The sequence below is a fragment of the Bos indicus x Bos taurus genome, chromosome 7 (assembly GCF_003369695.1).
Source record: "Bos indicus x Bos taurus breed Angus x Brahman F1 hybrid chromosome 7, Bos_hybrid_MaternalHap_v2.0, whole genome shotgun sequence".
Taxonomy (NCBI): Eukaryota; Metazoa; Chordata; class Mammalia; order Artiodactyla; family Bovidae; genus Bos; species Bos indicus x Bos taurus.
The window spans coordinates 24,555,222-24,576,318 of NC_040082.1; positions in this window are offsets into that span (position 1 = coordinate 24,555,222).

The window sequence follows — 21,097 nt, forward strand, 5'->3', positions numbered from 1 at the left end:
GGTAGTGAAAATACGGTTGAGTTTCTGGGGCAAGTGTTGTAGTGGTACCAACTATGGTACCCACTGCCAGCTGTCACTGTCACACAGCATTGATGCTAGTCTTAGCAATGGTTTGCACTGGAACTGGTTGGGTGGCAGCAGTTTTACAGCATAATCTTAAAGACCATCTTTAAGCTATTTCTGAGCCTGGTTCTCCAGTTCTCCTGTAGATTGTACGAGCTACTAATATTTTTTTTAGTACATTTCTTTTCTGCTGATATCAACTTGAATTTGTTTTTGTGGCTTAGAACTAAAATGCCTGACTGAAACACACCAAATATTAGAACTGAGCAGTGAACATTGTTTTCATTTATTATATAAATCTACAGGTTTATGATCAGTTTTCTTCCCTCATAGGACAAATAATTGAGGCACAAAAACTGCAACATGAAATGACATATTGTTTTCAAAGGACTAACACTTTGAAAGAACATATGAGTGATCACTAGGATACACAAAAGTCGAAAGCAATGTTCTAAAAACGTGTTTTGCCAGATACTAGATTTTCAAGAGAAGGCCTGAAAAAGGAAGTTTCTCTAGTTTAACAATTTTGAAAATAGAGCAAATTATAGTCTTCTTAGTACATTGTCATACTTTAGATTCTAAGAAGTCCTAAGTAAAAGAAATTATTTTTAACTTTGACTAAAACTTTCCAAACATATTGGATGCTACAATAATTTTCATGTAATACTCAGAATTCCTGAAACCAGGGTCCAGTGGAACATTCTTAGAAGACATACAAATGTTTATTTAGTTATTGGGTATCACTGAGGATGAGATGCTATGCTATTCTTGATTAATGTAAAAATTGTCAAGTAATTTTTATTTTTTTTCCCTTTTAAAAGTTTCAAAGGTATTGAAAATACAGGCCTCGATCTCTTTACCTATAAAATGAAAAGAAAAAGTACAGTAGTACCTACTCATAGGATTGTTTTATAGTAAAAGAGTAATATGGAGAACACCTTTATACTAAAAGAGATAATATGGATAAACCTACTGAGTATTAGCATATATCACTATGCCAATTTATATGTGTACAAATATGATAACATTAATTCATTGTATGAAAGACAGTAATGACTTTGTTTATGATAAATTGATCAGATCAGATCAGATCAGTCGCTCAGTTGTGTCTGACTCTTTGCGACCCCATGAATCGCAGCACACCAGGCCTCTATGTCCATCACCAACTCCCGCAGTTCACTCAGACTCACGTCCATCGAGTCAGTGATGCCATCCAGCCATCTCATCCTCTGTCATCCCCTTCTCCTCCTGCCCCCAATCCCTCTCAGCATCAGGGTCTTTTCCAATGAATCAACTCTTCACATGAGGTGGCCAAAGTATTGGAGTTTCAGCTTTAGCATCATTCCTTCCAAAGAAATCCCAGGGCTGATCTTCAGAATGGACTGGTTGGATCTCCTTGCAGTCCAAGGGACTCTCAAGAGTCTTCTCCAACACCACAGTTCAAAAGCATCAATTCTTCAGTGCTCAGCCTTAGAGTTACTCTAATCTCATTTCTTTCATATACAAATCCCTTGTGACTAAATAACATGCATTTTAAAATATTTCAGTGGGATATTTTCTTCAATTTAAGATAAAACTAATTAATGAAGATCAAAAGTGCCAAAGATATGAATGGCATTTTGAGAGAGGTGTAATTATTATAGCATATAATAATAATACTTAAAATTTGTTTTCTTCCCAGTACACATATAGTTATATAGCATTGGTAATGTTTTCAGGCCCTGTATTACCATTAGAAAAGCCACAATATTTTTTTCTGACAAGAAATTAAGTTTATGAAAGTATACAGCAACCTGAGTGAAAGCGAAAGTGAAAGTGAAGTCGCTCAGTCTTGTCCAGCTCTTTGCGACCTCGTGGACTGTAGCCCGCCAGGCTCCTCTGTCCATAGGATTCTCCAGGCAAGAATACTGGAATGGGTTGCCATTTCCTTCTCCAGGGGATCTTCCCAACCCAGGGATAGAACCTGGGTCTCCTGCATTGCAGGCAGATGCTTTATCCTCTGAGCCACCAGGAGTAGCAGGTGTGAAAAAGCCTTTCTTTAAATGGAAGGATTAATGTGAAAATATTATTTTTTAGATCTTCTCACACAATTATGCTGTTAATTAGTATTTCAACGTTCACAGATATTACGAATTTATGAAGCATAAGAAACCTTTCTATTTTTAATCAGCTTCTTTGATATATTACACTATAGAAATCTTATATTCTGATTTTTAGCTGTGCTACTTTTTATTGAAAAGTTGAGAAGCAGAATCCCTTGGTTACATGTCAACTGTGTACTTGAAGACTTTTCAAATAATATACAAAACATGCATAAAACTATTAAGCAAAGAATGGATTTTGTGCAACGTATGTTCCCAGGTGGTATTTTGCAAATATAGTTTGTCTTGTAATGTTATATCAAGTGAACCTCAGAACAGAGGGCAAAATTGCTATCAAGAGTAAATGATTGGAATCCAATTTTTCTGTTAACTGAACTGAACCCATATACACATTTTAATATTCCTCAGGTTTGATAGGCATATTCTGTTAGCAGTTTTCTACTCACCATGTATTGTAATTTGGTATTTAATTATTTGCATGAAATAAATCAGCAGCTGAAACTTACTATATAAAAACACAAAAATAAGCCTGTTTTTACATACCATACTTTGAAAAACTGGTTTGCCAAGTTCAAATGGCAAAATTAATAAAATGAGTAGCTAAAGCATCTTATTTACAAATGTACTCCTGGGTGTATTTTTGAAGTATGATTGAAAATAGATATATTTATGGACTTTTCAATAAGAAAATGTTTACTTTCTTTTATTTAGTAATTGTGGAAACAAATTTCCTGGTCAGATTTGAAACAAAGAAATCAAATTTGAGTCAATTTAAACAAAGAAATCAAATTGGAGTCGAATAATAAATTATATGATTACAATGTTTTCAGTGTTTTGTTTAATCATTAAAGTGACTAGAAAATATGTAGGCATTTAATCAAAATATGCATAAAACTCTTAGTATGAAGTACTGAAGACTCAGGGGGTCATTAAAATGTTGTTTATGAAAATCTTATCTGCACTGAAGAAAAATCAAGGCAGAGAATGAGCTTCTTGAGAGACTTGTTTATAGAGAAGACAGATCTTTTTTATTGTATACTTTTCAGGGTATGAATTTTGAAAAGTTGATTGGGAGAAAGAACTTTTCTGCTGTAGATCTAGAAGCATCTTTCTCTGGATCAGTTTTAAAGTAGGAAAATGCCTGTTTTCAAAGGTTACAACATAGTCTAAATAAAAACTAGGAGGGTACATCTGATATTTTATGCTCCTGTCATGGATAAGATGTAAGCATGTAATATTTGACCTAGGTGAGAAATGCAGTAGTCCCTCATTTCTTTGTTCAAAAGATTTTTCACAGCAAAAATTAACCAGGAAGCCATGGACGGAGAAGCCTGTTAGGCTGCAGTCCATGGGGTCGCTAAGAGTTGGACATGACTGAGAGACTTCGCTTTCACTTTTCACTTTCATGCATTGGAGAAGGAAATGGCAGCCCACTCCAGTGTTCTTGCCTGGAGAATCCCAGGGACAGGGGAGCCTGGTGGGCTGCCATCTATGGGGTCGCACAGAGTCAGAAACGACTGAAGTGACTTAGCATAGCATAGTCCAAATACTCCTTGGTGGTAAATTTATGATTTTGCTATTTTCAGGAAACACATCTAACACACAAGCCACTTTCTCAGGTTATGGAAGGAGGACCAACCCATGAGAAAATAAAGGAAGTATGGTATATTGCCCTCTCTTTCACACTTACCTACTTGAGGGCATTTCTTCAGGCTAAATTGAGTCTGTTGATGTCTGGTATACAGAGCTGGTCTGACATCGCCTCTGCAGTTGGGTAATTCTCTTTATTCCAGTGGAGGGTAATTTCTCTCTTACTCCGTGTCTTTCTCTCTCCTGCTTCCACCCTTCTCATTCTTTCTTTGTCCCTTAGCCTCCATATAACTCAGCTGTTTTCACTGGGTAAGGTGTCAGTGGGGGGTTGGTGCTGGGTTGTCTGATATTAAATGCTTTCCCACAGTCCTAACCTGTTACGGTATCAGGGAATCGACTCATTTCCTTCTTTCTGAGAGACCAAGTTCCTTATATCATCCACTGAGTCATCCCCTTTCACACTACCAAGTTTTGGGCTTGATTTTCTGTGTTTTCAGTTAACCGTGCCTGTCTACAACCACAAACGCATTTTCTTGTCCTTATTCTCATTTATGTGTGTGAAGTCTTCACCATAAAACAAAACTGCATCTGCCTTTATTAAAGGGAAATTTTTATTATCTTTAAAATGAAGCACCAAGTATTTACTAGTTTTCATTCAATTTCAGTAAATAAGTAGTAAGGCATTTTGTGAAGAAGTAAAATTTATTTCAGAAAATAGGGTCTTATAGACAAGGCCATTACTGCTTATATTATCTTATTTTTAGTGAATTGTTTTTAAGAGTGTGCCGAGTACTGAACAAAAGGAACAAAAAAATCTACTTGAAGGATTATCTTTTAAAGCCATAGTGTTAGTTGCTCAGTCGTGTCTGACTCTTTGTGACCCCAGGGACTGTAGCCTGCCAGACTCCTCTGTCCATGGGATTCTCCATGGGATTCTTCAGGCAAGAATACTGGAGTGGGTTGACATTTCCTTCCCCAGGGGATCTTTCCAACTCAGAGATCGAACCCAGGTCTCCCACATTGCAGGCAGTTTCTTTACCGTCTGAGCCACAAGGGTAGCCCATAGATTTCATTAAAAAAAAAAAAAAAAAAGCATTCTATTTTAAAGTTTATAGACTACCTAGTGATCTGCACTTGCAGTAACATTGCAATGTAAAGCATTATTCAATTTTTTAATAATGTCTGGAAACTTTGCATTGTAAAGTTTATAAGATATGGTTTCCCTGGTGGCTGAAACAGTAAAGAATTTGCCTGCAAAGTAGGAGACCCAGCTTCAAACCCTTGGCTCAGAAGATCCCCTGGAGAAGGAAATGGCAGCCCACTCCAGTATGCTTGCCTGGAGAATCCCATGAACAGAGGAGCCTGGCAGGCTACTGTCCATGGGATAACAAAGAGTTGGACACAACTGAGATACTAACTTTCACTTTTATAAATGTTTAGTTTCTTTCTACAAAGTAGATTGTAGATCAGTTGGATTTTAATGAATGAAGTATTGTTCAATATTAATCTAAAACTGAACTAGACATAATTTCTTTTTTTCAGTTCTCTCCAAATTCATCTTTATTTTTTATCTTCCTTCCTTATTTTTTAAATTATGAAAATATGATAACACATTTACAGGAGACTTGGAAAATACGGAACAAAGTTATATATAGTTCCACTATATGTTACAATTGTTTAAGTGGATATACTAAGCTTTTAGTTGGAGTTTCAATATCAAACTCTAAGAAATTAATAGAATGAATGTACAGATAAGTAGAAGAACATACTAGACTTGGAAAGCATTATGAACAAATTTTACATAATTAAGATTTTTGTAATTTTCACACAACAGTAGGAGAGACTATAAACTAGGAGACACTAGAATACATCCAGAGACATAAGATAAGGTGCAAAATTTCATGGCCTAAAGGTATTGAAATCATACAGTCTGTTCTCTTATTACCATGGAATTATGCTAGAGATCAATATCAAAAGACATTTGAAAATAACCCACATGTATTCAAGTGCAGTGTGACATTCACCAAGAGGGATTTTTCACTTAGCCATTGAAAGCCTTAGTAAAGTTAGAAGACTGAAAAGAGACAGAGGGTGATTGCAGAGAAGGAAGCATTTAAATGAAAAATTTATATCAAAGATACTTTAAAAATCCAATGAATCTGGAAATTAAATGTCTGCTTTTAAATGAGGCATATATCTAAGAAGCTATAACAAGGAAATTTAGAAAATATTTGTAATAGAATAATAATGAAAAGAGTATTTACCAGTATTTGTTGCATGCAGCTGAAGCTGCTTAAGGCAATTAAATACTATGTGGAGTATTGAATAAGGTATGAAAACAAATATTGTGAAGCATAAAATTTTGTGAGGACTGAACAAAATCTGTACTTCAGTTAATAATACTGTGAGTGAAAGTGAACTCACTCAGTAGTGTCCAACTCTTTGCAACCCCGTGAACTGTAGCCCGCCAGGCTCCTCTGTCCATGGGGTTCTCCAGGCAAAAATAGGTTGCCATTTCCTTCTCCAGGGGATCTTCCCAACCCAGGGATTGAACCTGGGTCTCCCACATGGCAGGCAGATGCTTTATCCTCTGAGCCACGAGGGAACTATATCACATGTTAATTTCCTGTTTTTTTATTTTACAACATAAAATTTCTTTATATACTCAGAATTGGATTAAATATTTCAAGCCTCATTTAATTTTTTAAATTTCTCTTTTAATCACTCATATTTTTTTCTTATATTTTATAATTTTGATTATTTTTCGTTTGTATTATAATAATTATCTACCTCTCTCTTTTTAAAAATCTAAGTGTCAAAGTGAACCTTTCAGTTATCATATTAAAATACAATAACTATAAATTACTTTCCTTTAGTATGCAAAATACTTTGATGGTATGGAAGTTGCATTCTGAGGTATATCTATGCCATTTTGATTTTGATGCATGGGAAAAGCTTGAAAATTAGAAAAATTAGATATCTAATTAAAATTAGATATCTAATTAAATATCAATTAGAAAAATTGATATTTTCTAATACATCCCCTATATCTCCGCTTAATGATACACTTTTTTAGGTTAACAAGCAAAGTCTCTTAAAATGTAAGTACTCCAGAAGGAATAATAAATCTAGATGCCTATTTACTGACTAATTTGGTAAACAGCCTGACAGCTGATTTACAATAAAGCTGATGGTGTCTAGTTCTCTGATTAGCCTGGAGGGTTTCTAAGAAAATAGGTATATACTCAGAGGTAGTTGTGGGAATCAGTAGGAGTGGGTTGAATAAAAAATGTTTTTTGTCCAGAGCTAGTATCACATTTTATATTTTCTCCATGCTTATCTGTATTATCTACATTTTTTATTGAATACTGAAAGATTTATTTTGTTATATGATAAATTTATTATATTGCTATTTAGATGGAGATAATAATATAATAATATAGTAGAATTTCATGAGGAAGACTTGGATTTATATCTAAGATTTACGTAAGTCAGAGAATAATAACCATTTAAAAATACTACTACATCCTGTGTTAACAATTTCCATGCTGAATTCCTAATTTAAACACTTTTTGTAAAACACGTATGTGGGTCTTAAATAAATAATAGATGCTTTTATTTGAAAACAGAAATTTCAGATTTTAAAACATATTTTTCATTTTATTTTATTTTTGTTTTGTATTTTATTGAAGTATAATTGATTTGCAATGTTGAGCTAGTTTCAGGTGTATAGCATAGTGATTCAATTTCTTTACTGCATTTTAAAATTTGATATTTAAAAATTAATTTAGTTTTTTGTTCTCAGACAGAGACATTGATTTTCCCTTTGTTGGAGGTGGCAGTATAAAAGGTAATATATTGTTACTTTTTAAGTTTAAATAAGTAAAGTTGAGGTGTTGTTTTCCTTTTAATCATTGAACCACATGAAAAATTGTCATTTTGCTTCTCAGTTATAGAAAGGAGACTGGGGAAAATTCATTATTGATAGATTTTTCAGGATAAGGAATGTAAAATATCAGGAAAACACTGAATGAAATGTTGACACATTTATCTCTTCTTCAATCAATAAATAAAACTTTAAAAATTATTTATTTTTTCAGAATTCCTTTCCCCTTACTCATTCACCAAATATTTGGTAGATTAATGCATTAATTAACAAAAGAAGTGAGGTATGGATTTAGGTTACATAATCACACTTACATAATTGGGCTTCCCTGGTGGCTCAGCTGCTAAAGAATCCGCCCGCAATGTGGGAGACCTGGGTTCGATCCCTGGGTTGGGAAGATCCCCTGGAGAAGGGAAAGGCTAGCCACTCTTGTATTCTGGCCTGGAGAATTCCATGGACTATACAGTCCTTGGGGTCGCAAAGAGTCAGACATGACTGAGCGACTTTCACATTCAATCACACAATGCTTGAGTATGAGTTTTAAACCAACACAGCCATAGGCTCAAAACTGTTTTACAAAGATAAATATAACAGCAGTAGGAAGAGTAGTTCATATCTCACTTTTTAAATGACTATATCCAGATACATAATCATTTGAAAAGTGCTAGGTCTTGTTTAGTTCAGTTCAGTTGCTCAGTTGTGTCCGACTCTTTTCGACCCCATGAATTGCAGCATGCCAGGCCTCCCTGTCCATCACCAACTCCCAGAGTTCACTCAAACTCATGTCCATTGAGTCAGTGATGCCATCCACCCATCTCATCCTCTGTCGTTCCCTTCTCCTCCTGCCCCCAATTCCTCCCAGCATCAGTCTTTTCCAATGAGTCCACTCTTCTCACGAGGTGGCCAAAGTACTGGAGTTTCAGCTTTAGCATCATTCCTTCCAAAGAACACACAGGACTGATCTCCTTCAGAATGGACTGGTTGGATCTCCTTGCAGTCCAAGGGACTCTCAAGAGTCTTCTCCAACACCACAGTTCAAAAGCATCAGTTCTTTGGTGCTCAGCTTTCTTCACAGTCCAACTCTCACATCCATACATTACCAGTAAACAAATAAAAATAAATTTAAAGCATAAAATAAATATAAAATAACAAATATTAATAATTATAAATAAGATATATAATAAATAAAAATCTTATTATAAATGCCATAGCAAAAATACTTCAGACAGCAATGAAAGTGTTAACAAGCAAATAGTTTGATTTAGTTGAGAAGGTTAATAAATTTATCTTCTGGAGGTGACCTTTAGGTTTATCATTGAGAGATAGTAGAATTTTGAAAAGCAATGACAATGGAAAGGAATTCTAAGCAGAGGAAAAATGTGATTAGGGGCATAGAGTGGAGAGCACAGTATTCTGAATAATGTCGATCCAATTCTGTTTGTCAATCATATAGATTGCATAAACAAGTCAATAGAATTTGAAGCTAGATGGATATATGGAGGACAATTAAGATAGGACTTGAAGGACAGGCTTAAAATTGTGAGGAGTTTTATTTAGGTAATAGGCAATGAGGCAAAATTATTGTAATGAGAACTAACATAATTAGATTTGTTTTTAAGACTTTTCTAAATATCATCACTATGCTGACAACCCACTCCAGTGCTCTTGCTGGAAAATCCCATGGATGGAAGAGGCTGGTAGGCTGCAGTCCATGGGGTCGTGAAGAGTCGGACATGACTGAGCGACTTCACTTTCACTTTTCACTTTCATGCATTGGAGAAGGAAATGGCAACCCACTCCAGTGTTCTTGCCTGGAGAATCCCAGGGACGGGGGAGCCTGGTGGGCTGCCCTCTATGGGGTCGCACAGAGTCGGACACGACTGAAGTGACTTAGCAGCAGCAGCATGCATCAAAATGGGTTAGAGAAGACTTAAAGCATAGGTACCAGTTAGAAATTTATTAGAGTAGTTGGAAATGAGAAATGATGAGGACCTAACCCAGAGCTGCAGATAGAAATGGAAATAAAAAATTGAAGAGTTGCTGTAGTCACTGAAAAGCTATATTTGACTGAGTTTCAATGTGCAGGAGAAGGAAATATGAAGATCAAAGGAAAACATCAGAGTTTGGGGCGATTGTACAATGATAGTAGAAGAAGCAATTTGGGGATAGTAAAAATCATGGACCTAGCAGCTGGGAAGAAAGATAGGTCTAGCAAAAGAGATGTGAGAGTGTAAGGATAGTGCCAGGAATCTGCATAAGCACCTGTCTTCCAAACTTAAAACTTCTAATGAAGGGAATGTTAAAACGAGTAGAAACAACATCATCCTGAACAGAAAGTGAAAGTGAAAGTCACTCAGTCATGTCCAACTCTTTGCTATCCCATGGACTGTGTAGGCCATGGAATTCTCCAGGCCAGAATACTGGAATAGGTAGCCTTTGCATTTTCCAGGGGATCTTTCCAACCCAGGGATCGAACTCAAGTCTCCCACATTGCAGGCAGATTCTATAGCAGCTGAGCCACCAGGGAAGCCCATCATCTTAAAAGTAAAATAAAAATATTTGCAAATGACAAAAGTCATAAAATACTGTTATCCGAAATGTATAAAAATTTCTTAAGACTCAGGAGTAAGAAAATGAAAAACTTGAAGTGGACCAATGACCTTAACAGACAACTCATCAAAGAAGATACATAAATGGCAAATGAGCATATGAAAACACGGTCCACATATATTGTCACCTGAGAAATCCAAATTAAAATAATAATACGATAACATTAAACATTTATTAGAATGGCCACAATGTGGAACACTGACAACACCAAATCCTGGGGTGAATGTGGAGCAACAGAGGAACTCCCATTCACTGCTGTGGGAAATGCAGCCAGTGTGGAACTCAGTTTGCTTGTTTCTTACAAAACTAAATATTCTTTTACCATATGATCTGGCAATCACGCTCCTTGGTATCGATCCAAAATTGTTGAAAACTTACGTTCACACAAAAACCTGCACGTGAATGTTTATAGCAGCTTTATTTATGATTGCCAAAACCTGGAAGCAACCAAAATGTCTCTCAGTAGGTGAATGAAAAAAAATTAATAAATTGTACATTTAGACAATAGAATATTACTCAGTTGTGAAAAGAAATGAGTTATCAGGCCATGAAAAGACATGGAGGAAACTTAGATGGATATTGCTAAGAGAAAGATTCTAAATATTCTGGGTAAGGCAACACGACGGAGGCATTAAAAACATCAGTGTTTTCCAGCGGTTGACAAATGGTAGTTAGGAGGGAAGAATGAATAGACAGAGCACTGGGGTTTGTTAGGTCAGAGAAATAACTTAGTATGAAACCATAATAATGAATATGTCATTACACATTTGTCCAAACTCAAAGGATGTACAACCCTAAAAGTAAACAGTAAAGTAAATGATGGACTTTGGGTGATTATGATGTGTCAGTGTAGGCTCATAAGTTGTAATAAATGTATCTCTCTGATGGGATATGTTGATAATGGGAGAAGCTATGTATGTGTGGGGGCATGGGGAAACATGGTAATCTCTTCACTTTTATTTGAATCTCGTTGTAAGCCTAATGTTCCCAAATTGTCATAAAATAGAAAATTAAATAGTAATAATAATAATAACATGAAAAAAGACCTAGTGGTAGTCTGGGATTTGTGTGGAGAGGGAGGAACAGATGGAACACAGATTATTAGAGCAGAGAAGTTATTCTGTAGACAAAGGCCTGGAGAATAAGTATTGTTAGGTGGTGATCATATCTACAGTGAATGGAATTAGAATTCACTTAAAAATCAGAGAGTATCTAGATAGAACTAAAAGCCTCCCTGCATTTAGGGTGCATGAATATGTTGTGAAAACATTAGCAAATTTTCATTATTTTCTATAGCAACACCTGTGAGGATGCAGGAGGAGATAAAACATACACCTGTTTGTCACAGGGTTGAAATTGGCAGGACAGATATGTTGGAAATGGCCATGGGGACAAATAATTCTAGGATGCATATAAGATATTGTTGAAAGGAATTACTGTGTCCTTCCAAGCTAGGCAGAAAGCTAAATGACATGGAAATAACAAATGGGAAAATAGGAGTGTTTGAAATAATGGAGGTCTTGATGAACACTAAGTAGGCTGTGGGGAAAAAAAGAAGCAAAGAAAATTGAGCTATTTTTCAGCTAGTACTTAAAGCGTGTTGGGGCATAAGGGTTTGCAAAGAAACAAACATTACTACTGTCTTTACAGAGAAAACAAACTAGTTTGGGAGGCAAACCATACAGAGATATAAATATGAAATATTTTCTTGTTATTCAGTCACTCAGTCGTGTCTGACTCTTTGCGACCCCATGGACTGCAGCATGCGAGGCTTCCCTGTCCTTCACTATCTCCTGGAGTTTGCCCAAACTCATGTCAGTTGAGTAAGTGATGCCATCCAACCATCTCATCCTCTGTCGTCCCCTTCTCCTCATGCCCTCAATCTTTCCCAGCATCAGGGTCCTTTCCAGTGAATTGGCTCTTTCATTCAGGTGGCCAAAATATTGGAGCTTCAGCTTCAGCATCAGTCCTTCCAATAAATATGCAGGGTTGATATCCTTTAGAATTGACTGGTTTGATCTTGCTGCCCAAGGGAATCTCAAGAGTCTTCTCCAGCACCACAGTTTGAAAGCATTAAATCTTTGAAGCTGAGCCTTCTTTAAGATTCAATTCTCACATCTGTACATAACTACTGGAAAAATCATAGCTTTGACTAGATGGACCTTTGTCAGCAAAGTGATGTCTCTGCTTTTTATTCCATTTATTCCATTCCTTTCATTCCAAGGAATAAGCATCTTTGAATTTCATGACTCACTCACTGTCCACAGTGACTTTGGAGCCCAAGAAAATAAAGTCTGTCACTGCTTCCATTTTTTCCCCATCTATTTGCCATGAAGGAATGGGACCAGATGCCATGATCTTAGTTTTTGGACTGCTGAGTTTTAAGCCAGCTTTTTCACTCTCCACTTTCACTTTCATCAAGAGGCTCTTTAGCTCCTCTTCACTTTCTGCCATTAGGGAGGTGTCACCTGCATATCTGAGGTTATTGATATTTCTCCCAGAAATCTTGAATCCAGCTTTTGATTCATCCAGCCCAGCATTTCGCATGATGTACTCTGCATATGAGTTAAATAAGCAGGGTGACCATATACAGCCTTGTCATACTACTTTCCCAAATTTGAGCCAGTCGGTTGTTCAATGTCTGGTTCTAACTGTTGCTTCTTGATCTGCATACAGGTTTCTCAGGAGACAGGTAAGGTGGTCTGATATTCTCATTTCTTTAGCAATTTTCCACAGTATGTTGTGATCCACTCAAATCAAAGGCTTTAGTGTAGTCAATGAAGCAAAAGTAGATGTTTCTGAAATTCCCTTGTTTTCTCTATGATTCAACAAATGTTGACAATTTGATCTGTCGTTCCTCTGCCTTTTATAAACTCAGCTTGTACATCTGGAAGTTCTGGGTTCACATACTGCTGAAACCTAGCTTGAAGGATTTTGAGAATAACCTTACTAGCATTAAGAACTGAGCACATGAAATGTTTCCTTGATCTCTCCAATTTTCTTGAAGAAATATCCAGTCTTTCCCATTCTACTGTTTTCCTTTATTTCTTTGCATTGTTCATTTAAGAAGGCCTTCTTATCTGTCCTTGCTATTCTCTGAAACCCTTTTTTTTGTTTGTTTAATGCCATTCTCCCAAATCATCCCCCCACCTCCCTCTCCCACAGAGTCCAAAAGACTGTTCTATACATCTGTGTCTCTTTCGCTGTCTTGCATACAGGGTTATCGTTACCATCTTTCTAAATTCCATAAATATGTGTTAATATACTGTATTGGTGTTTTTCTTTCTGGCTTACTTCACTCTGTATAATCAGCTCCAGTTACATCCACCTCATTAGAACTGATTCAAATGGATTCTTTTTAATGGCTGAGTAATACTCCATTGTGTATATGTACCACAGCTTTCTTATCCATTCATCTGCTGATGGACATCTAGGTTGCTTCCATGTCCTGGGGAAGATCCTCTGGAGAAGGCAATGGCAACCCACTTTAGTACTCTTGCCTGGAAAATCCCATGGATGGAGGAGCCTGGTGGGCTACAGTCCATGGGGTTGCAAATAGTCAGACACGACTGAGCGACTTCACTTTCACTAGATTTGGCCAGCTGAGACTTTAAGTTTATTTAGGGGTATTTCCTAGCTCCTAGAAGGATGCTCATATTCAAGATGGTGGTTTGATGTGAGGGTGACTTTGCTCAGCGGGCAGCCTGCTCAAATTTACTTTGTTAATGCGTATAAGTGATTTAGAGTATACAAAGGAAAATTTTCAGTGTCCTAAGTTTTCTATCCACATGATGCTGAGACACCGGATATTAACAGACATTTGGATAGCTAAATTTTTTACTTTTCATCTTTGTGCTCTGGTGTCATGTAGACACAGCATCAGAATATGTCTTTAAGGATTAATTTTATAGAATTCTCCATAATGGAGAACACCAAAGAAAACACTTACTTTGAGCATTTAGAAATATAAATGTATTCCTATTTAATAGTTTGCTCTTTGAACCTAACAAAGAATAGCTGGAGCTGGAATTCTGTAATTTCTAAGACTAATAAACTGATATTGTGGTATGGCTCTATGCCTATAGAGCAGCTATTATGTTCTATGGAGTTCAATAAGGCATTTGTTTCTGTACATAAACAAAATTAATCCTGAATGCAAATGCTAATACAACAAGGTTTTGGCTTTATAGCCTGTCAATATCATTCAGGACTGTTAGCCATGGTGCTTAATTTTATCATAAAATACCTGTCTAAATATATTAATGTTTTTAGGATTCTAAAGGCTTATTCTAATTTCAGGAAACAGAGGATTTTAAATACTTATCAGTTTCTGGGTAAACTGTGATTATAACTTTTTTGTAACTCTTTAAATAATTGCTATAATTCTATAGAAACTTCATAATGCAATATAGCTTTTTTTCCCCAACCAGACATTATAAACACAACTTCATTTCATGCTCCAAAACAGGAAATCATGTGCATTCTTGAAACTCATTTTCCTGTGACTATAACTTGCAGACTGAAAATACTATTAATTAATTCCAAGTTACTAAGTACAGCAGCAAGATGCAAATAACAAAATATTAGAATGAGAACTACTCAGTTTTTTAAGTGACAGAGAAAAGCATAAGCAAAACAAATGTGCATATGTTTCAATCATTCAACATTCTTTTATCCATTGAACAAGTATTTTAATATTAAGTCCACACTGTGTCATTACCATTTTAAGTCCTGAGAATTATACAGACTTGAATAAAAGCGAGGCTCTAAATGTAAAGAGGTCACAAATGAATAGATGAGACAGATGCCTGCCTACAAAAGTAAGAGAAATTTTCTTAAAGGAATTCTACCTAATAGTTCATTGAATTGTAGCACATGAACTGGTACTCTCATTCCTACTCTAACACATAACTGATGGATATCCCTGTACACTGAAAAGGTAATTTGTAGATGCTTTTCTGCTTTCACTACAAACAGTGTTACTTGCTTACCAAGAGAATTGGCTATTTTTCCTAATCATGCTTATGCCAACTGAACTTACTATTAATTTATTTTTTAAAAATAACACATATAATAGTATATACAGTAGAGTGATATGGCTCAAATAATAATAATAATGAAACATGTCCATCTATCTTCAACCATGGAGAGGGAAATGGCAACCCAGTCCAGTACACTTGCCTGGAAAATCCCATGGATGGAGGAGCCTGGTAGGCTACAGTCCATGGGTTTGCAAAGAGTTGGACACGACTGAGCGACTTCTCTTCACTCACTTCATACTTTTTCACTGGAGAAGGAAATGGCAACCCACTCCAGTATTCTTGCCTGGAAAATCCCATGGACAGAAGGTCCCCATGGCAGGCTATTGTCCATGGGGTTGCAGAGGGTCGGACACAACTAGAATGACTAAGCACGCATCTACAACCAACTTAATAAAAAAAAGTAATACCATATTTCGCAACAATGTCTTTGTGAATTGTGCTTTTTATAATTTCATAATTTAAATAATATTACATATGTACATAAATTACATATATGTGTATGGAAGAAAAGTGTCATTATATGAGAACTGTGAAAATGTTTTGGAAATAATTAATAAAAACAAAAATAATTTTATCAAATGATAGTTGACAAAAATAGGTCACTAAAATTATTATTGATTTAGAGTATAAGTGAAAAGCTTTCAAAGGTTGAGAAAAAAATCCTAAAAATCATGAAATACATCTTTATTTAGAACTTTTTATCTTTGATTTCTCATTACACTTGAATGAGATCAATATTTGAGTTGTATGAAAAATGATATAAACCTTTAATCAGCAGATTCATACTCAAATAAAGGACTTTGGCCCAATATGTTGTAGAATAAAATAATGTGCTTCTGATGTAAATGTATCACATTTCAATTACCTGTCTTCAAAGCCATTTTTTTCTTTTAGTGGAAAACTACCCAATTCAAGGATAATGTATAAAAGAATTTCAAATTTAATTACAATATAATGAGAAGTTTCAAAGAGGGTAGCTACAAGAATACTTTATTCAAGTGTTTAAAAACCACACCCTCAGGTCTTATCAGATGATCCTAGCTAAATTAATCCTTATTTCATCTTTTTATTCCCCAATCCATAATTTATTTTTCTTTAAGGCACCATTGACAGAGAAGCCTGATGGGCTACAAAGAGTTGGATTCAACGGAAGGATTAGCACATGGTACCATTACTACCTGTCACTACATTTTATTTGCACTTATTTTCTGCCTTTTTCACAAGAACAGGAGCGTCATGAGAGCAGGGGCTTTGTCTTGTTTGCCACATTAGCTTCAGTATATCAGGAAGACAGAAGCAGGTCAGTAAATGTGTGCTGAAGGTTCACTGAGAGACTAAGCAGTACCCTGATTCTGTTGCGCTAGTGGAATTAGTTTGGAGCTGTAAGACGTTTAGAGTTCTGAGGTTTAGTGGTAAGGCTTCAAGAACAATTAAAGATTCTCTAGGAAAAAGCACAGGAAAGAACAATCTCATGAACAATCGTTTTCTCAAAGCAAAGAGCACAGGCAAAAGATTGTATCTGTGAATCTACATGGCAAATGTTCAGATTTCACACTGATGGATTCTTATGAGAGACTGCACCTCAACAGAACAGGCTGGGGAAGAAATGTTTGGGCCAAATTACAAAGAAATGGAGTAAAGATTTTACATCTCACCTTGCAGGCAATGGAGTTATTGCTGTATTTCAAGCATGTTCATTTTGAAACTAATTCAACTTAAGTGGGAGTATAGGTATAAATGTAGAGAAACAAATAAGTGATGAATATACCAGAACCAGCAATACGTGAACCATGAACTTCCAAATGTTCAAGCTGGATTTAGAAAAGGCAGAGGAACCAGACATCAAATTGCCAACATCCGCTGGATCATTGAAAAAGCAAGAGAGTTCCAGAAAAACATCTATTTCTGCTTTATTGACTATGCCAAAGCCTTTGACTGTGTGGATCACAACAAACTGTGGAAAATTCTGAAAGAGATGGAAATACCAGACCACCTGACCTGCCTCTTGAGAAATTTGTATGCAGGTCAGGAAGCAACAGTTAGAACTTGGCATGGAACAACAGACTGGTTCCAAATAGGAAAAGGAGTACGTCAAGGGTGTATATTATCACCCTACTTATTTAACTTACATGTAGAGTACATCATGAGAAACGCTGGGCTGGAAGAAGCATGAACTGGAATCAAGATTGTTGGGAAAAATATCAATAACCTCAGATATGCAGATGACACCACCCTAATGGCAGAAATCAAAGAGGAAATAAAGAGCCTCTTGATGAATGTGAAGAGGAGAGTAAAAATCTGGCTTAAAAGTCAACATTCAGAAAACTAAGATCATAGCATCCGGTCCCATCACTGCATGGCAAATAGATGGGGAAACAATGGAAACAATGACAGACTTTACTTTCTTGGTCTCCAAAATCACTGCAGGCCATGAGTGAGACTTGAAATTCAAAGACACTTGTTCCTTAGAAGGAAAGCTATGAAAAATCTAAACAGCATATTTAAAAACAGAGACATCAGTTTGCTGACAAAGGTCCATCTAGTCAAAACTATGTGTTTTCCAGTAGTTATATATGGATGTGAAAGTTGTACCATAAAGAAGGATGAGCCCCGAAGAATTGATATTTTCAAACTGTGGTGCTGGAGAAGACTTTTGAAAGTCCCTTGGACAGCAAGTTGCTTATGAAATGCTGTCCATGGAATTCACCCAGAATACTGGAGTGGGTAGCCTTTCCTTTCTCCAGCGGATCTTCCCAATCCAGGGATTGAACCCAGGTCTCATGCATTGCAGGCAGATTCTTTACCAGCTCAGCCGTGGGGTCACAAAGAGCTGGACATGACTGAATGACTGAACTGAACTGAACTGGACAGCAAGGAGTTTAAACCAGTCAATCCTAAAGGAAATCAACCCTGGATATTCATTGGAAGGAGTGAGGCTGAAGCTGAAGCTCCAATACCTTGGCCACCTGATGCGAAGAACTGAGTCATTAGAAAAGACGCTGGTGCCGGGAAAGATTGAGGGCAAGAGGAGAAGGGGTGACAGAGGATGAGATGGTTGGGTGGCATCATTGACTCCAAACAGACATGAGTTTGAGCAAACTCTGGGAAATAGTGAAGGACAGGGAATCCGGGCGTCCTGCAGTCCATGGGATTACAAAGAGTCAAACAAGACTGAGGGACTGAACAACAATAATTTATCTCCACTTAACTTAGTTCTTCTACTGGTATTTTGTCTTTTCTTTTTTTTGAACATATTACTCTGTTGCCTCATTTTACCTAATTTGCTGTTTTTATTCCTATGTATTTGGCAGTTTGGTTACATTTCCCAATCTTGAAGAAGTTCCTCCTTGTAGGAGATGTTTTATGCGTCCCAGAAGCACACTCAGTCACCAGATATTTGCTCTGGGAGTGACCCCTGTGTGTGCTGCATGGATCTTTATGTGTGGTGGGTTAACTACTGTGGGCACTCTGCCAGGTGTGCCTGGTCTCTGATGCAGTTGGTTGCCACACCCGATCTTGTCTGGAGGTTTATGCTACTATTGGGCAGCACAGGGTCACAAGGCTGCTGGTTGCAGAGCCTCAGGAAGTTCCAGTGCTAATGCTGGCCCACTGATGGGTAGATTCAGGTTCCTAGATTTAGTGTTGGCCTGCTAGTGGGTGGGCCTAGTTCTTGACTCAGCTGGCTGTGGGGTCTGAGGTGTCCCAGGACTGATGCTGACTCACTGGTGAATGTGGGGCTTGATCCTGGTGATCGGTTGAGTGGTCCAGCATGTCTGGTGCAGGTATTGCCTGCCATAGGTAGAACTGGAGCCAGAGCACATGCCTACTTGGTGGGCAGAGTTTGGTCCCAGGGTCTCTGAGTGCACCCTGCGGGAGTCCTAAAGCAGGCCAAAAGTGGTTATGGTTGGATCCTGGGGCCATTGGCTGAGGGGCTGAAGGTGTTCCAGAGATTGTGTTGGCCTACTGGTGGGGAGGATTTGGGGCTTAAGGATTCCTGATGCTTATGTCTTAGTAGGTGGTCTGGGTGCTAATAGAGCAGTCTGTGGAACTCCAGATGTCCTGGGGCCAGGGTCTGCCTGCTGCTGGGTGGAGCCACATCCTGGTACCTCTGTCTATAAGGCCCAGGGGACCCAGAGCTGGTTTTGGCCTGCTGGTGTGCAGGGCTGAGGGTCAGGGCATCCTGTGGCTAGTGCTGTCTAACTGCTGGATGGAGTGTCTTGGAGTTGGTTTGTTGAACGCTTGTGAATAGGGCTAGGTCCTAGGCCCACTGCTGGACAGGGCTGAATCCTAGGGTGGCTATGGGCTCAGGAGGTCTGAAGGCAGCAAGTCTGGGGCTGTGTCTCTGCCCAGTTAGTTCCTTGGCCTGATACGATTCAGTAATGATACTGACAGGCTGGTAGGTGGGGATGGGTCCTGATGCCAATAAGATATAGGTAGGTTTCCACAATGACACTCATATTGTTTACCTTGCTACTGTGAAATTATTATACTATTTTATTGTTCTTAGTCATTTAAAAAATAAATTATATTTCAGTTTCATAAGTAAATGCAGTTTCAGTATATATTAATCTAGGTAAGAGGCAGTATAGCATCTTATAAATACTAAATTTATTCTGATTTTGTAAGTTTGTTTATTGTGATTTTTAAAATGCTTGTGACTTATAAACTATATATCTAATCTCACGCTGGGCAATATTTTTAAGGTTTCAAAAATGAAATGTGCTTTCTATGGAGCATCTGTTTTAAGCAAATGGATGCAACAGAGTTATTATCCTTTGGATTTTTAAAACATATTGGCTCATCCTTATGATTATTCATCATGACTCTAAAGGAGAAAAATAAAACTTAAGTCACTTTCTTTTTCTGTAGTATAGGAGCAAAAAAAGTAAGCAGGCAACAGCTAGGAAGGGAGATGGTGGTAGCAAGATCGCTATGTAGAGCACTAATTCTTTCACCTTGTCGGAGTGAGAACAAGATGCTTTATGCAATCAGCTATTGAATTCCTTAGGGGAGAAGAGAGATAACTAGAATCTTCCATGTGTCAGAATAAGTGGCAAAAAAAAAAAAAAAAAAATGGAATCTAGCACAGGAGCCACGTTTATGGCTGGAGTATTAAATTTGCTTTTGTATTGATTTGATTAAAAGACTGTCCTTAGATCTGGGTCATGTGTATCATTTCAATACACACATCTGTGCTTTCAAATCAAACATCATTGCCATAACTGCATGATTTACTCCAGTTTAAGATAAATTCCAATATATTCTAAATCATTTAATAATTTGGATATGGATATAAAAAGAACAAGATTATTAAGAAACCCAAGCACTTGAGTTCCAGAATGCAATCTTGTTTCAGGCTAATGTAGTGAAAATATTGTATCGGCACCATTTGACACCACAATGCAGGTTTTATTTTAAGATATGAGTATTGATCTGACAAATAAGACTCAAGAGTAAAGGGTGTATTCTATAGGTACCTGTGTGGATTACAACCTTGGAAAAATTGGAAAAAAATTATTTTGTATATATTGACATTAGAAGTAACAGAAGTGGCTAATCAGCTATTTAAAAGTGTTCAAAAAATCCAAACTGTCAGTAGGATCAAGGGAAGACAGAATGAAGCAAGAGAGCAAGAGGCAGGCTGAAAGAACAAAAAAAAAAAAAGAAAAAGGAAAAATTCTAACAGTATATGTAACTGATGGATTAAATTTTGCATATGAAAGACCAAAATTGTAAAACTGATTAACTAGAAAACTGGTGATTAATTTCAAAGGAAAGTATTTCTAACATTATGAAAAGATTAA